The following is a 15,215-nucleotide window of genomic DNA, read 5'->3' on the forward strand; positions in this document are numbered from 1 at the left end:
GCCTCAGGCTGGTGCAACGTCACGGTGGCCTCTGCTGCCGCAGGCTCGTACTGCACCCATACCCCTCCCTCTCCCCGGCCTGAGTGAGCCAGAGCACCCGAATCAGCTACTCCTATAACCCAGTCCTGTCTGAGCGAAGAACAGACGCCCTCAGGCGACCTACATGCAGAGGCGGGGCCAAATCCAAAGCTGAACCCTGGGAGCTGTGCGAACAAAGAAGAGAAAGGGAAATCTCTCCCAGCAGCCTCAGAAGCAGAGGATTAAATCTCCACAATCAACTTGATGTACCCTGAATCTGTGGAATACCTGAATAGACAACAAATCATCCCAAATTGAGGAGGTGGACTTTGAGAGCAAGATATATTATTTTCTTCCCTTTTCCTCTTTTTGTGAGTGTGCACGTGTATGCTTCTGTGTGAGATTTTGTCTGTATAGCTTTGCTTTCACCATTTGTCCTAGGGTTCTGGCCATCCTTTTTAAAAAATTTTTTTCTTAATAATTATTTTTTATTTTAATAACTTTATTTTATATTTATTTTATTTTATCCTCTTCCTTCCTTCCTTTCCTTCTTTCTTTCTCTCTCTTTCTTTCTTTCTCTCTCTCCTTCCTTCCTTCCTCCTTTATTCCTTCCTTCCTTCCTTCCTTTTCTTTCTTCCTTCCTTCCTTCATTCCTTCCTTCCTTCCTTTCTTTCTCTCTTTCTTTCTTTCTTCCTTTCTTCCTTTCTTTCTTTCTTCTTTCTACTTTTTCTCCATTTTTACTGAGCCGTGTGGATGAAAGGCACTTGGCCTTATCCACTAGAACACAGGCACTAGTCCCCCCCACCAGGAAGCCTACAAAACCCACTGAACCAACAATACCCACTGGGGGCAGACACCAAAAACAAGGGGAACTATGAACTGCAGCCTGCAAAAAGGAGACCCCAAACACAGTAGGATAAGCAAAATGAGAAGACGGAAAACCACACAGCAGATGAAGGAGCAAGGTAAAAACCCACCAGACCTAACAAATGAATAGGAAATAGGCAGTCTACCTGAAAAATAATTCAGAATAATGATAGTAAAGATGATCCAAAATCTTGGAAATAGAATAGAGAAAATGCAAGAAATGTTTAAGAAGGACCTAGAAGAACCAAAGAGGAAACAAGCAACAATGAACAACACAATAAATGAAATTAAAAATACTCTAGAAGGGATCAATAGCAGAATAACTGAGGCAGAAGAACGGATAAGTGACCTGGAAGATAAAATAGTGGAAATAACTACTGCAGAGCAGAATAAAGAAAAAAGAATGAAAAGAATTGAGGACAGTCTCAGAGACCGCTGCGACAACATTAAACACACCAACATTCGAATTATAGGGGTCCCAGAAGAAGAAGAGAAAAAGAAAGGGACTGAGAAAATATTTGAAGAGATTATAGTTGAAAATTTCCCTAATATGGGAAAGGAAATAGTTAATCAAGTCCAGGAAGCACAGAGAGTCCCAACAGGATAAAACCAAGGAGAAACACGCCAAGACACATATTAATCAAACTATCAAAAATTAAATACAAAGAAAACATATTAAAAGCAGCGAGGGAAAAACAACAAGTAACATACAAGGGAATCCCCATAAGGTTAACAGCTGATCTTGCAGCAGACACTCTGAAGTGAGAAGGGAGTGGCAGGACATATTTAAAGTAATAAAGGAGAAAAACCTACAACCAAGATTGCTCTATCCAGCAAGGATCTCATTCAGATTTGATGGAGAAATTAAAACCTTTACAGACAAGCAAAAGCTGAGAGAGTTCTGCACCACCAAACCAGCTTTACAACAAATGCTAAATGAACTTCTCTAGGCAAGAAACACAAGAGAAGGAAAAGACCTACAATAACAAACCCAAAACAATAAGAAAATGGGAATAGGAACATACATACTGATAATTACCTTAAATGTAAATGGATTAAATGCTCCAACGAAAAGACACAGACTGGCTGAATGGATGCAAAAACAAGACCCATATGTATGCTGTCTACAAGAGACCCACTTCAGACCTATGGACACATACAGACTGAAAGTGAGGGGATGGAAAAAGATATTCCATGCAAATGGAAATCAGAAGAAAGCTGGAGTAGCAATTCTCATATCAGACAAAATAGACTTTAAATAAAAACACTATTAAAAGAGATAAAGAAGGACACTACATAAATGATCAAGGGGTCAATCCAAGAAGAAGGTATAACAATTGTAAATATTTATGCATCCAACATAGGAGCACCTCAAAACATAAGGCAAAACCTAACAGCCATAAAAGGGGAAATCAACAGGAACTCAATCATATTAGGGGACTTTAACACCCCACTTTCACCAACGGACAGATCATCCAAAATGAAAATAAATAAGGAGACACAAGTTTTAAATGATACATTAAACAAGATGGACTTAATTGATATTTATGGGACGTTCCATCCAAAAACAACAGAATACACATTTTTCTCAAGTGCTCATGGAACATTCTCCAGGGTAGATCCTATCTTGGGTCACAAATCAAGCCTCAATAAATTTAAGAAAATTGAAATCGTATCAAGTATCTTTTCCGACCACAATGCTATGAGACTAAATATCAGTTACAGGAAAAGATCTGTAAAAAATACAAACACATGGAGGCTAAACAATACACTACTTAATAACGAAGTGATCACTTAAGAAATCAAAGAGGAAATCAAAAAGTACCTAGAAATAAATGACAATTGAGACACAACGACCCAAAACCTATGGGATGCAGTAAAAGCAGTTCACAGAGGGAAGCTTATAGCAACACAATCCTACCTGAAGAAACAGGAAACATCTCAAATAAACAACCTAACCTTGCACCTAAAGCAATTACAGAAAGCAGAACAAAAAAACCCCAAAGTTAGCAGAAGGAAACAAATCATAAAGATCAGATCAGAAATAAATGAAAAAGAAGGGAAGGAAATGATAGCAAAGATCAGTAAAACTAAAAGCTGGTTCTTTGAGAAGATAAACAAAATTGATAAACCATTAGCCAGACTCATCAAGAAAAAAAGGGAGAAGACTCAAATCAATAGAATTAGAAATGAAAAAGGAGAAGTAACAATTGACACTGCAGAAATAAAGGATCATGAGAGATTACTGCACACAGCTCTATGCCAATAAAATGTACAACCTGGAAAAAATGGACAAATTCTTAGAAACACACAACCTGCCTAGACTGAACCAGGAAGAAATAGAAAACATAAACAGACCAATCACAAGCACTAAAATTGAGACTGTGATTAAAAATCTTCCAACAAACAAAAACCCAGGGACCAGATGGCTTCACAGCCGAATTCTATCAAACATTTAGAGGAGAGCTAACACCTATCCTTCTCAAACTCTTCCAAAATATAGCAGAGGGAGGAACACTCCCAAACTCATTCTATGAGGCCACCATCACCCTGTTACCAAAACAAGACAAAGATGTCCCAAAGAAAGAAAACTACAGGCCAATATCACTGATGAACATAGATGCAAAAATCCTCAACAAAATACTAGCAAACAGAATCCAACAGCACATTAAAAGGATCATACACCATGATAAAGTGGGGTTTATTCCAGGAATGCAAGGATTCTTCAATATTCGCAAATCAATCAACGTGATACAGCATATTAAAAAATTGAAGGAGAAAAACCATATGATCATCTCAACAGATACAGAGCTAGCTTTCGACAAAATTCAACCCCGATTTATGATAAAAACCCTGCAGAAAGTAGGCATAGAGGGAACTTTCCTCAACATAATAAAGGTTATATATGGCAAACCCACAGCCAACATCATCCTCAATGGTGAAAAACTGAAACCATTTCCACTAAGATCAGGAACAAGAGAAGGTTGCCGACTCTCACCGCTCTTATTCAATATAGTTTTGGAAGTTTTAGCCACAGCAATCAGAGAAGAAAAGGAAATAAAAGGAATCCAAATCAGAAGAGAAGTAAAGCTGTCACTGTTTGCAGATGACTTGATACTCTACATAGGGAATCCTAAAGATGCTACCAGAAAACTACTAGAGCTAATCAGTGAATTTGGTAAAGTAGCAGGATACAAAATTAATGCACAGAAATATCTGGCATTCCTATACACTAATTATGAAAAATCTGAAAGTGAAATTTAAGAAAACACTGCCATTTACCCCTGCAACAAAAAGAATAAAATATTTAGGAATAAACCTACATAAGGAGACAAAAGACCTGTATACAGAAAACTATAAGAGACTGACGAAAGAAATTAAAGATGATACAAATAGATGGAAAGATATACAATGTTCTTGGATTGGAAGAATCAACATTGTGAAAATGACTCTACTACCCAAAGCAATCTACAGTTTCAATGCAATCCCTATCAAACTACCACTTGCATTTTTCACAGAACTAGAACAAAAATTTCACAGTTAGTATGGAAACACAAAAGATCCCGAAGAGCCAAAGCAATCTTGAGAATGAAAAATGGAGCTGGAGGAATCAGGCTCCCTGACTTCAGACTATACTACAGAACTACAGTAATCAAGACAGTATGGTACTGGAACAAAAACAGAAATATAGATCAATGGAACAGGATAGAAAGCCCAGAGATAAACCCACGCACATATGGTCATCTTATCTTTGATAAAGGATGCAAGAATATACAGTGGAGAAAAGACCGCCTCTTCAATAAGTGGTGCTGGGAAAACTGGACAGGTACATGTAAAAGTATGAGATTACAACAGTCCCTAACACCATACAAAAAATAAACTCAAAATGGATTAAAGACCTAAATGTAAGGCCAGAAACTATCAAACTCTTAGAGGAAAACATAGGCAGAACACCCTATGACATAAATTACAGCAATATCCCTTTTGATGCACCTCCTATACAAATGGAAATAAAAACAAAGTAAACAAATGGGATCTAATGAAACTTCAACACTTTTGCACAGCAAAGGAAACTATAAACAAGACCAAAAGACAACCCTCAGAATTGGAGAAAATATTTGCAAATGAAGCAGCTGACAAAGGATTAATCTCCAAAATTTACAAGCAGCTCATGCAGCTCAATAACAAAAAAACAAACCACCCAATCCAAAAATGGGCAAAAGACCTAAATAGACATTTCTCCAAAGAAGATATACAGATTGCCAAGAAACACATGAAAGAATGCTCAACAATCCTTAATCATTAGAGAAATGCAAATCAAAACTACAATCAGATGTTATCTCACACTGGTCAGAATGGCCATCATCAAAATATCTAGAAACAATAAATGCTGGAGTGTAGAGAAAAGGGAACCGTCTTGCACTGTTGGTGGGAATGTAAATTGATACAGCCACTATGGAGAACAGAATGAAAGTTCCTTAAAAAACTACAACTAGAACTTCCATACGACTCAGCAATCCCAGTACTGGGCATATACCCTGAGAAAACCATAATTCAAAAAGGGTCATGTACCAAAATGTTCATTGCAGCTGTATTTACAATAGCCAGGACATGGAAGCAACCTAAGTGTCCATCATCGGATGAATGGGTAAAGAAGATGTGGCACATACATACAATGGAATATTACTCAGTCTTAAAAAGAAACGAAATTGAGTTAATTGTAGTGAGGCGGATGGACCTAGAGTCTGTCATACAGAGTCAAGTAAGTCAGAAAGAGAAAAACAAATACCGTATGCTAATACATATATATGGAATCTAAGGGGAAAAAAAAAAAACGGTCATGAAGAACCTAGGGGTAAGATGGGAATAAAGACACAGACATACTAGAGAATGGACTTGAGGATATGGATAGGGGGAAGTGTAAGTTGTGACAAAGTGAGAGAGTGGCATGACATATATACAGTACCAAACGTAAAATAGCTAGTGGGAAGCAGCCGCATAGCACAGGGAGATCAGCTTGGTGCTTTGTGACCACCTAGAGGGGTGGGATAGGGAGTGTGGGAGGGAGGGAGACACAAGAGGGAAGAGATTTTGGAATATATGTATATGTATTACTGATTCACTTTGTTATAAAGCAGAAACTAACACACCATTGTAAAGCAATTATACTCCAATAAATATGGTAAAAAAAAAAAAAGAAAAAGAAATAGGCGCAAGACCTAAATAGACATTTCAGCAAAGAAGACATACAGATGGCGAAGGTGCACATGAAAAGATGCTCAACAGCATTAATTGTTAGAGAAATGCAAATCAAAACTACAATGAGGTATCACCTCACACTGGTCAGAATGGGCATCATCAGAAAATCTACAAACAGTAAATGCAGTAGAGGGTGTGGAGAAAAGGGAACCCTCTTGCACTGTTGGTTGGAATGTAAATTGATACAGCCACTATGGAGAACAGTATGGAGGTTCCTTAAAAAACTAAAATTAGAACTACCATATGGCCCAGCAATCCCACTACTGAGCATATACCCTGAGAAAACCATAATTCAGAAAGTCACATGCACCCCAAATTTAATTGCAACACTATTTACAATAACCAGGACATGCAAGCAACCTAAATGTCCATTGACAGAGGAATGGATAAAGAACATGTGGTACATATACACAGTGGAGTATTACTCAGCTATAGAAAGGAACTAAATTGGGTCATTTATTGAGATGTGAATGGACCTAGAGTCTGTCATACAGAGTGAAGTAAGTCAGAAAGAGAAAAACAAATATCGTATATTAACGCACATGTGTGGAATCTAGGAAAATGGTGCAGATGAACCTATTTGCCGGGCAGGAATCTAGACGCAGACCTAGGGAACGGATGTGTGGACATGACAGCGGGGAAATGGGAGGGGTGAATTGTGAGATTGGGATTGACATACATACACTACCATGTGTAAAACAGATAGCTAGAGGGAACCTGCTGTATAGCACAGGGAGCTCAGCTCGGTGCTCTGTGATGAACTAGATGGTTGGGATGGGGGGTGGGAGGGGAGGTGCAAGAGGGAGGGGATATATGTATACTTATAGCTGATTCACTTCATTGTACAGCAGAAACTAACACAACATTTTAAAGCAACTATACCCCAATAAAAAAATAAGGAAAGAAAGAAATAAAACTGGGAGAAGAAAGTAAAAAAAAAAAAAGTCATTTGTCTCTTGACTAAACTGGTGAATAGGTGGCCTCCTAACTGTTCCCCCTGATTCCACTCTTGCCCTATTAAATAAAATCTATTCTCCAACAGCAGCCAGAGAAATATTTTTGAAGTGACAAAGCACCGACCATTTTTCTTTTCCCTAATATTTCTTGGAGACAACATTTGAGCTAAGTAAAGAAATTGTCTGAGGGAGGTGGTGGTCCACAGGGTTGGGAGATTAGTTACACACAGGAGAATTGAACAAATATGTATATTGGAGATAATGGGAGCCAGGTTTCTCACTGTCAGCAAAGGGAGTTACAGATATAAAAGGGAAAAGCAATAATGAACTGGGTGTGAATTGGAATTTGAGATGTTGGAGTGAACTCATGGTTTTTAATATATAAAGATAGATGTCAAAATAAATAGAGGAGAGGAGGGAGGGAGGGAAGGAGAGACAGGGAGAGAAGAGAGGGAGAAGAGAGAGAGAGAGAAGAACGTATGTATGTGTTTATTTTCTAACTTTAGGCACTGGGAAGTTCTAGGAGAAACAACACCCCAATAACAATGAGCATGCTTATATTTAGTTCTTGGTTTCTAAATATTATTCTCTACTAAAAGAAAACAGGAATTCTTAGAGGCTTCTACCAAAAGAAATCAGGAACCCTGATTCTAGCTTTGGGGCAGAGATAATACAAGATGTGCCTGGAACATTTCATTGTGCCATAAAATAGGGAAGCTCTCAAATATAAATGGGGACATGCAAGAGGACAAAGAAGCCAGCTTGGAGGTGCTCCCAGTAGCCATAGCTGGTGAAATTTTAGCATCAAAATAAGTAGTGAAAATATTGTTATAATACGTTGAAAGAATAAGGATCTATGAGTCTATACTAATATAGGTAAATAAATAAATGAATGAAGGAAGGAGAAGAGAAAGCTTTTCCTTACAATACAGTGCCAACTAGTACATGTAGAAGGAATGAAGGAATTGGAAAACTACCATTTAGCAACCAAAATAGTAATAGTTGATTCAAGTAAGAGTTAACAATGGATGCTAAAACTAGCAAGTGCATATTTGCTGAAGAGCAGGATATTTGCATATTCTCAAAGTATATCCCTATGAAATACTTAGTTACAACATGAAAGTTGTGACTTTATAGATGGACACCACCTTGATCAAATGACTAAAGCCAACATATTTAGTAATGGGGCAAATCAAAATTGGGTACTTCCTGATAGGATGCAGTAAGAAGAACTTAGCATCAGTTCTATGATATTCTTGCCAAAAGTACATAACCTGGACCTAATCCTGAAGAAATATTAGACAAACCCATGTTGAGTGACATTCTATTGAATAGCTGGCATGTAATCTTTAAAAATAACGATGTTATGAAGGTCCAGAAAGGTCTGAGGAACTGTTCTAGATTGAAGGAGACTGGGGAGACAAGACAACTAGGGCCAGTACATGGTCCTGGATTGAATCCGTTTGTTATAGATTGGCAGAATATGAAAAGGGTCTGTGGATTGTAATATTGTATCAATGTTAATGTCTTGATTTACATGGTTGTGCTTTGGTTATGAACTGTGGTTATGTAGGAGAGTGTTCTTGTATTGTGGAAATATTTCAAGGGCAATGGGACATCATGTCTGCAACCTGTTCTCAAATGTTTCAGAGTAAAAACAAGTTCAATTATAGCATGCCAGTTTCCTGCCTTAAATCCTTCAGTGTTTTTCTGTTTTACTAAGAATAAAATGCATATCATTAGCCATGATCCTTATGATCTTCCCAACTTCCTCTCTGGTCTTATCTCCTAGATACCAACCTAAAGCATTTGCATCCAAAGTCCTTTGCGTGTGCTGTTCCCACTCCCTGGTATCCTTCTCCTTTGACTTCACTTGGTTAGCTCCTCCAGTTCTCAGATAAAATGTCACTTCTTCAAGGAGGACTTCTTTAACCACTCCACCAAAAATGCTCACTCTCAGTCATCATCATATCAGCCTGTTCATTTTCTACATTGGAAATCAATTTGCTTTTTATTTGGTTACCTGTTTATTGTTTACCTTTCCTATTAGAATGGAAGCTCCAAGAGGAGAGACCATATCTGTCTCGTTTGCTGCTAAATCTCCAGGGCCTGGGATATTGTTAAGACTGATAGGCTCTGAATAAGTATTTGTTCCATGAATGAATTTTGTTCTACCCTGAATTTTAATCATTAGAGAGTCAGACTACTGAAAAATTCATGCCAAAATATTTCTATGTCAAGTATCCCATTATGTGTGACTTAATTAGTTTGGGGAAACTACAGTATACCCAAACATATTTCATTCATTATTTTATTGCTCCTCTCTGCTAAGACAAGTTCTTATCTGAGGACCTCAGTGCTTATTATGAAATGATAGGTAATGCCAATAAAGGTCTTGGTTTCACTGTGGGGAACCTTCACTGGACCTTCAAAGGAGAGGCACCTTACTACTAGTGACCCTTTCTGTCTCTTATGCAACCCTAACCTCCACTCTGAAATTAGACTAAGAGTTTTACTATCAATAGTAAGAAGAGCCTTTCGTTTAAATAATTATTTTTCAATTTAGTATCATTACAGAAAATCTTTTATTAATGCTAAGAATAGCATATAAGATAATATAGAATATTCTGTTAAACAAGATGATATCTAATTCACAACTCTGGAGAGAGTTTTGACCTTCATTAAGATGCAGTATCCTTTAGCGAGAGTGGGTGCTGTGAATTTTTAGGCCACCAACAATGGGACTAGGGACTCACTGGGATTGATTAGTTTCCAGCTCTTCTTTTGGTTTAAACTATTTCTGAGTTGAAATTGAAAGTCTATTGCATTATAGTTTTTGTTTTTTTTTTTTTGCGGTACGCGGGCCTCTCACTGCTGTGGCCTCTCCTGTTGCGGAGCACAGGCTCTGGGCGCGCAGGCTCAGTGGCCATGGCTCACAAGCGCAGCCGCTCCGCGGCATGTGGGATCTTCCTGGACCGAGGCACGAACCCGTGTCCCCTGCATCAGCAGGCGGACTCTCAACCACTGCGCCACCAGGGAAGCCCTGCATTATAGTTTTAATCATGGTTTCTTTCTTTTTTTTTTTCTGTATTTTATGATGCTTTGACATCTTAGAACCCTGCTCATCCTGGAAAGACTGCTCTTCCCAGGGCTAGCTAACTTCTAGAGAGAGCAAGCAGCTTGCCTATGGGCACACCTTTCATATATAAACCAACCAATCCAAAGCTCAAATCCCCAACCACCTATTTTATCTAACTTTCACACACCAAGCCAACATTTGTCTTGCCCTAAATCACCCAGGGCCAGGCACCAGACAACTAGAGACCACCGTGTATATCCCAGAGCCCACCATAATTATTCAAACTATCCAATCCTAATTATTCAATCCTTGCTCAAATTTACTTACCCGGCATCACCCATACCTTTCCCTGGAAACCACAACAAAGGCTCTGGCGAAAGCTTTCCTCTCACTCCTGCTGCCTCCTGACTGACCCTAGTGCTGGTGCGTTCCCATGTGGCCCTGTATGGTGTAGCACATCCCCCCTCCCCTTGGGAATTGTAAATGATCAACTCTTAAGAAAGCAGTTGTCTCCTTGTCTGTCATCTTACTATTCCTGAGTATAATGAACCCCAGGTATATTCTAAAGCAATTGTACAGCACAGAAGAAAATGTACTTTTCATCCCATCTTTAGAATTCCCAAGGACATCATCTGGTCTTATTTTTTGACGCCTTTAGCAGCAGGCAAAAACTTTCTCTCTCATTCTTTTTAGTTCTTTTTTTCCCTCTTTTTGTGCAAATTTGTGTGTAGCAGTGAACTGTGGCTGCAAGTAGGATTTGGTTGTATTGTACCCTCTAGAGGAATGCATATTCTTCAGTTCACATACACCTGGAGTTCAACAGAGAAGGCAGGCGTTGCACACAAGCCAGCATTTGACTTGTATCACAAGGTCATAGTATGTAATTTGTGTTGGAAATAAAGCAAAGCCATGGATGTACAGAATACATCTCCTTCCCCAAAGCAGCAGGAACATAGGCCCTGGGATGAATATGATGATAGAAAGTGGATTATCACAAAGGTTTTGAATGGAAAATGTTATGGAATAGCGGATAGCAGAAGGGGAGAAACGAGTTGATCTAAAAGATTTCCCAGGGCATGCTCCTCAAGGTATTTTGAATAAGGTAGTGATAAGTTTGAAGAAGAACTAACTTGCTTCAGTCATGGGAGCTAAAAATTAAAATTGTTCAACAGTTACCTGAGCTTTAATAAGCAGTTTAGAACTTGGATGAAGAAATGCATAGGCTGGTATGGGGCTCTAGGGTGGTAGGACAAAGCAAAGAGAAATTTTCAGGAAGGGTATTTGGGATGGAGGAGATTTTTTTGGAGCCCTTGAAATGTTTTCTGAGGATATTGCTGCTTGGTTGTGGTTTGGTGAGCTCTATGTTGGGTTTGCATTCAATTTCTGCCACTTAGCAGATGCTGGTCCCTGGGCAAATTACTCATCTCTTGTTTCCTACTTTGTAAGAATGACCGCGGCTAAGCAGTATTGTTGAAAGGATTAAGCCTTTCCACTGAAATATTCCAAAGGCAGAAAAGAGCACATATTTCTCTCAGAGCTTGAGGGCGTACCCATATAAGTGAGAAGTTTCTTAGTAGTCTCATTGCGCATCATATTTGAATCAGTGAAGACCTTGAATAAATGTTAGCTCTCTTTCATCTTTTGTCTAGAAATGTCATCCCATCAGTTTGCTGTAGTACCCCAAAAGCCCTAGTGTTCTTAAGGGTCCTCATGAAAACCACAGGTGACAAATTAAGTGTGTTGTGTAGATTTATTAACATCCATTAATATATTAATGTGGTTTTATTTGTGTTTGTTGGGAATTGATGAAAAGATGGATCTGCCAAAAGGTAAATTTGGTGACAGAATAAAAGCAGATGTTGGAGACTGTAAACAGGACAGAAGTAAAGGGTCTTACCTTTAAGCATGACCTTTTGCCTAAATATATGGGGTGGGTAGGACAGTGGAAAGTGGGTGGGGACATATACCTCCCTGAACTTACTATAGGGAGAAATAATATAACTGTTGAAAAGTAGACCTGTCAGAAAAAGAAATAGGAGCTACAAAAAGTATGAAACATAAGACGTGCCCCTGTTTAATTTAAGACATTGTAAAATACACACAAAAATTTTTATAAAAGTAGAAAACAAAAACAACGAAAGGAAGATGGCTTAACTATAAGTCAACTGTGATATTGTAGCAATGGATGATTGTGCTCCCCCCACCCTGGCAAACACAGATGGTTTTATTTGTACAATTCTTGGACAGTAGGGAACAAGCTGATATTTATTTGAGTGGGAGCTGAAACCAGGTACATTCAGACAGGAATAGACTGAGGGCTAAAGGGTAGGCAGTCAAGTGCCTTGGTGGGTTCCAGTGTATTCTGGCATGGGGACCATCTGAAGGGTGGCTGCAAGAACACAGATTTCACCTGGGAACTCCACCCTGTGCACATAAGTGACCTCATGAACACTATATACAAAGTGCCCCCCCCCCCAAAAAAAAGTGCCTGGTATTCTTACCAGGAGCAGAAGCCTTTTTATCACATATCTCCCACTGCTGGACTAATGGATTTAGCTAGTTATCTCCTAGGCAGGAGAAACAAGGAGTGCCATCTAAAATTGGCAACTATTGACTTCCTGGAATGTGGAAGAAAGGTTCTGAAGTGTGGAAGACCCAAGAGTGAAATGAGAGTGAGTCAGGGGTCAAGATGAAGGCTTTGAACTATTTAGAGAGAGTCCTAGGTAGAGAGGAAAAGCTAATAAAGTCCAAACTTAGCAGGTGTTGGTCGTTGGGTTTTTCTTTTTTTTAATATTTTTTATCGTGGTAAAATATACATAACAAAGTTTACTATTTTAACCATTTTAAGTGTATGATTCAGTGGTATTAAGTATATTCACATTGTCTTGCAACCATCACCACCATCCGTCTATAGAGCCCTTTTAATCTTGTAAAACTAAAACTCTGTACCCATTAAACGACAGTTTTAATCTTGCAAAACTAAAACTCTGTACCCATTAAACAACAGTTCCCCACTCCTCTCTCCCTCTAGCCCCTGGCGACCACTGTTCTACTTTCTACTTTGTTAGAATTTGATTACTCTAGGTGTAAGTGGAATCATACAGTATTTATTCTTTTGTATTGGGCTTATTTCACTTAGCATAATGTTTTCAACGTTCATCCATTGTTGTGACATGTATCAGAATTTCTATCCTTTTTAAGGCTGAGTAATATTTCATTGTATGTATACATCCAAATGAACAGATGTATCTATAGAAACATTTTGTTTATCCATTCATCCATTGATTTGAATTGTTTTCACCTTTTGGCTATTATGAATAATGCTAAGAACATGGGTATATAAATCTCTGTTGGAGTCCCTGCTTTCCATTCTTTTCCATTTAGAAGTGGAATGGCTGGATCATATGGTATTTCTATTATTAATTTTTTGAGGAACTGCTATGCCATTTTCCACAGGGCCTGCAACCAACCATTTTACATTCTCACCAGCAATTCTCAAGGGTTCCAGTTACTCCACATCCTCACAAACACTGGTTTTTGTTTTTCTTTGTTTGTTTTGGATACTAGCCATCCTAATGTGTATGAAGTGGTATCTCATTGTGATTTTGATGTGCATTTCCTATAGCGATGTTGAGTGCCATTTGTATATCTTCTTTAGAGAAATGCCTATTCAAGCCCTTTGCCCACTTCTTGAGTTGTTTATTTTTTGTTGCTTTTCAGTTATTTATCTATTTGTTTATTTACCTCTTTTCTCCGGGTTATCAAGCCTCCTATGTGAGGTTGTCCTGGGACAACCTTGTCCTGGGGTCAAGTCCCTAATGTAGAATATGAGATTCCATTGCTTAGAATGAATAGCAGGGCAGCCATTCTCAGATGCTTTTGTGGGAAGAAGCTGTGTTTACTGTAAATAATTAAACTCTCCTTTGTGAGGCAAGCAGGTGATTTGTTGATGTCCTTGCAGTGCAAGGAACACTACTTAGACCTTTTAGAAAACTGGACAGCACAGCTTCTAGGGCTTGGATCCATCACCCATGACCATTCTCTGCCCAGAAACAGGCCTAAACAAACCTCTAGCCTGATTCCACTGCCTGCAGACTCTGAGGGAAAAGCCAGGATGCACTTTGTAGAGTCAGGCAGCTCAGGGACCTTGACCCAGAGAGAGAAGATCAGGAAAGGAGAGAGCAGGGAATGACAGACTTGTATGCAAAATGGCTTTGTAAACTGTAAAGCCATATGTAGATAGATGCTGGTTATTGCTGTCCATGTATATGGAACCTTGGTGAAGAAGTAGAACCCACAGCAGCCTCTCTGATAAATGGAGAGATTGATGGAGCATTGCTCCAAGGAAGAAAAAAAGAACATGAAAACCATGCTTACTCTTTTTCTCTTCCCAGTTCCATGATCTTCTTTCTTTAATTAATTTTTATTGGAGTATAGTTGCTTTACAATGTTGTGTTAGTTTCTGCTGTACAGCAAAGTGAGTCAGCTATACGTATACATATACCCCCTCTTTTTTAGATTTCCTTCCCATTTAGCTCACCACAGAGCACTGAGTAGAGTTCCCTGTGCTATACAGTATGTTCTCATATGATCTTCTAATAATTTATTTTGTGGCTTAGGAGTTTGTAAGGTGGTTTGTTTAGCTTTTGAGGGAGTGATAAATATGTTGTGGTAGGAAGGCATGAAGGATTGAAGAGCAATTGCTATTAATGGCTAAGCCAAAGGAAGATTTATATATACCCTGACAGCAACTCAGCTCAGCTTCCTTTCAGCCTGAGACCACAGTCCATGACACTGTCCTTGAAGAAAGTGATTGTTCCATGGCTCAATGTGGTGCTTTGTTCAGATATTGTTACATTCTACCTGGCTTCACAAAACAGTGTTCTTACGGATTATCCTGCTAGGTGTATGGAAGTAGCTGTGCCACGTGCATGGCTTGTGATGGGCTTTTTCCTCAGTCTTTGAAAAAGAAGGTTGATAAATAAATTAATGGTATGGAGAAAGGGGTATGTTGGCATATGTAAAACCAGTAGACA

General features: G+C 38.7%; 1 protein-coding gene across 1 annotated transcript in view; it reads left to right on the forward strand.

The window, feature by feature from the left end:
• PLD5 (phospholipase D family member 5) overlaps positions 1 to 15,215 on the forward strand; it is a 491,541-nt gene that overhangs the window by 174,602 nt on the left and 301,724 nt on the right. The window lies entirely within an intron of this gene.

The sequence above is a fragment of the Tursiops truncatus genome, chromosome 1, assembly GCF_011762595.2.
Source record: "Tursiops truncatus isolate mTurTru1 chromosome 1, mTurTru1.mat.Y, whole genome shotgun sequence".
NCBI lineage: Eukaryota > Metazoa > Chordata > Mammalia > Artiodactyla > Delphinidae > Tursiops > Tursiops truncatus.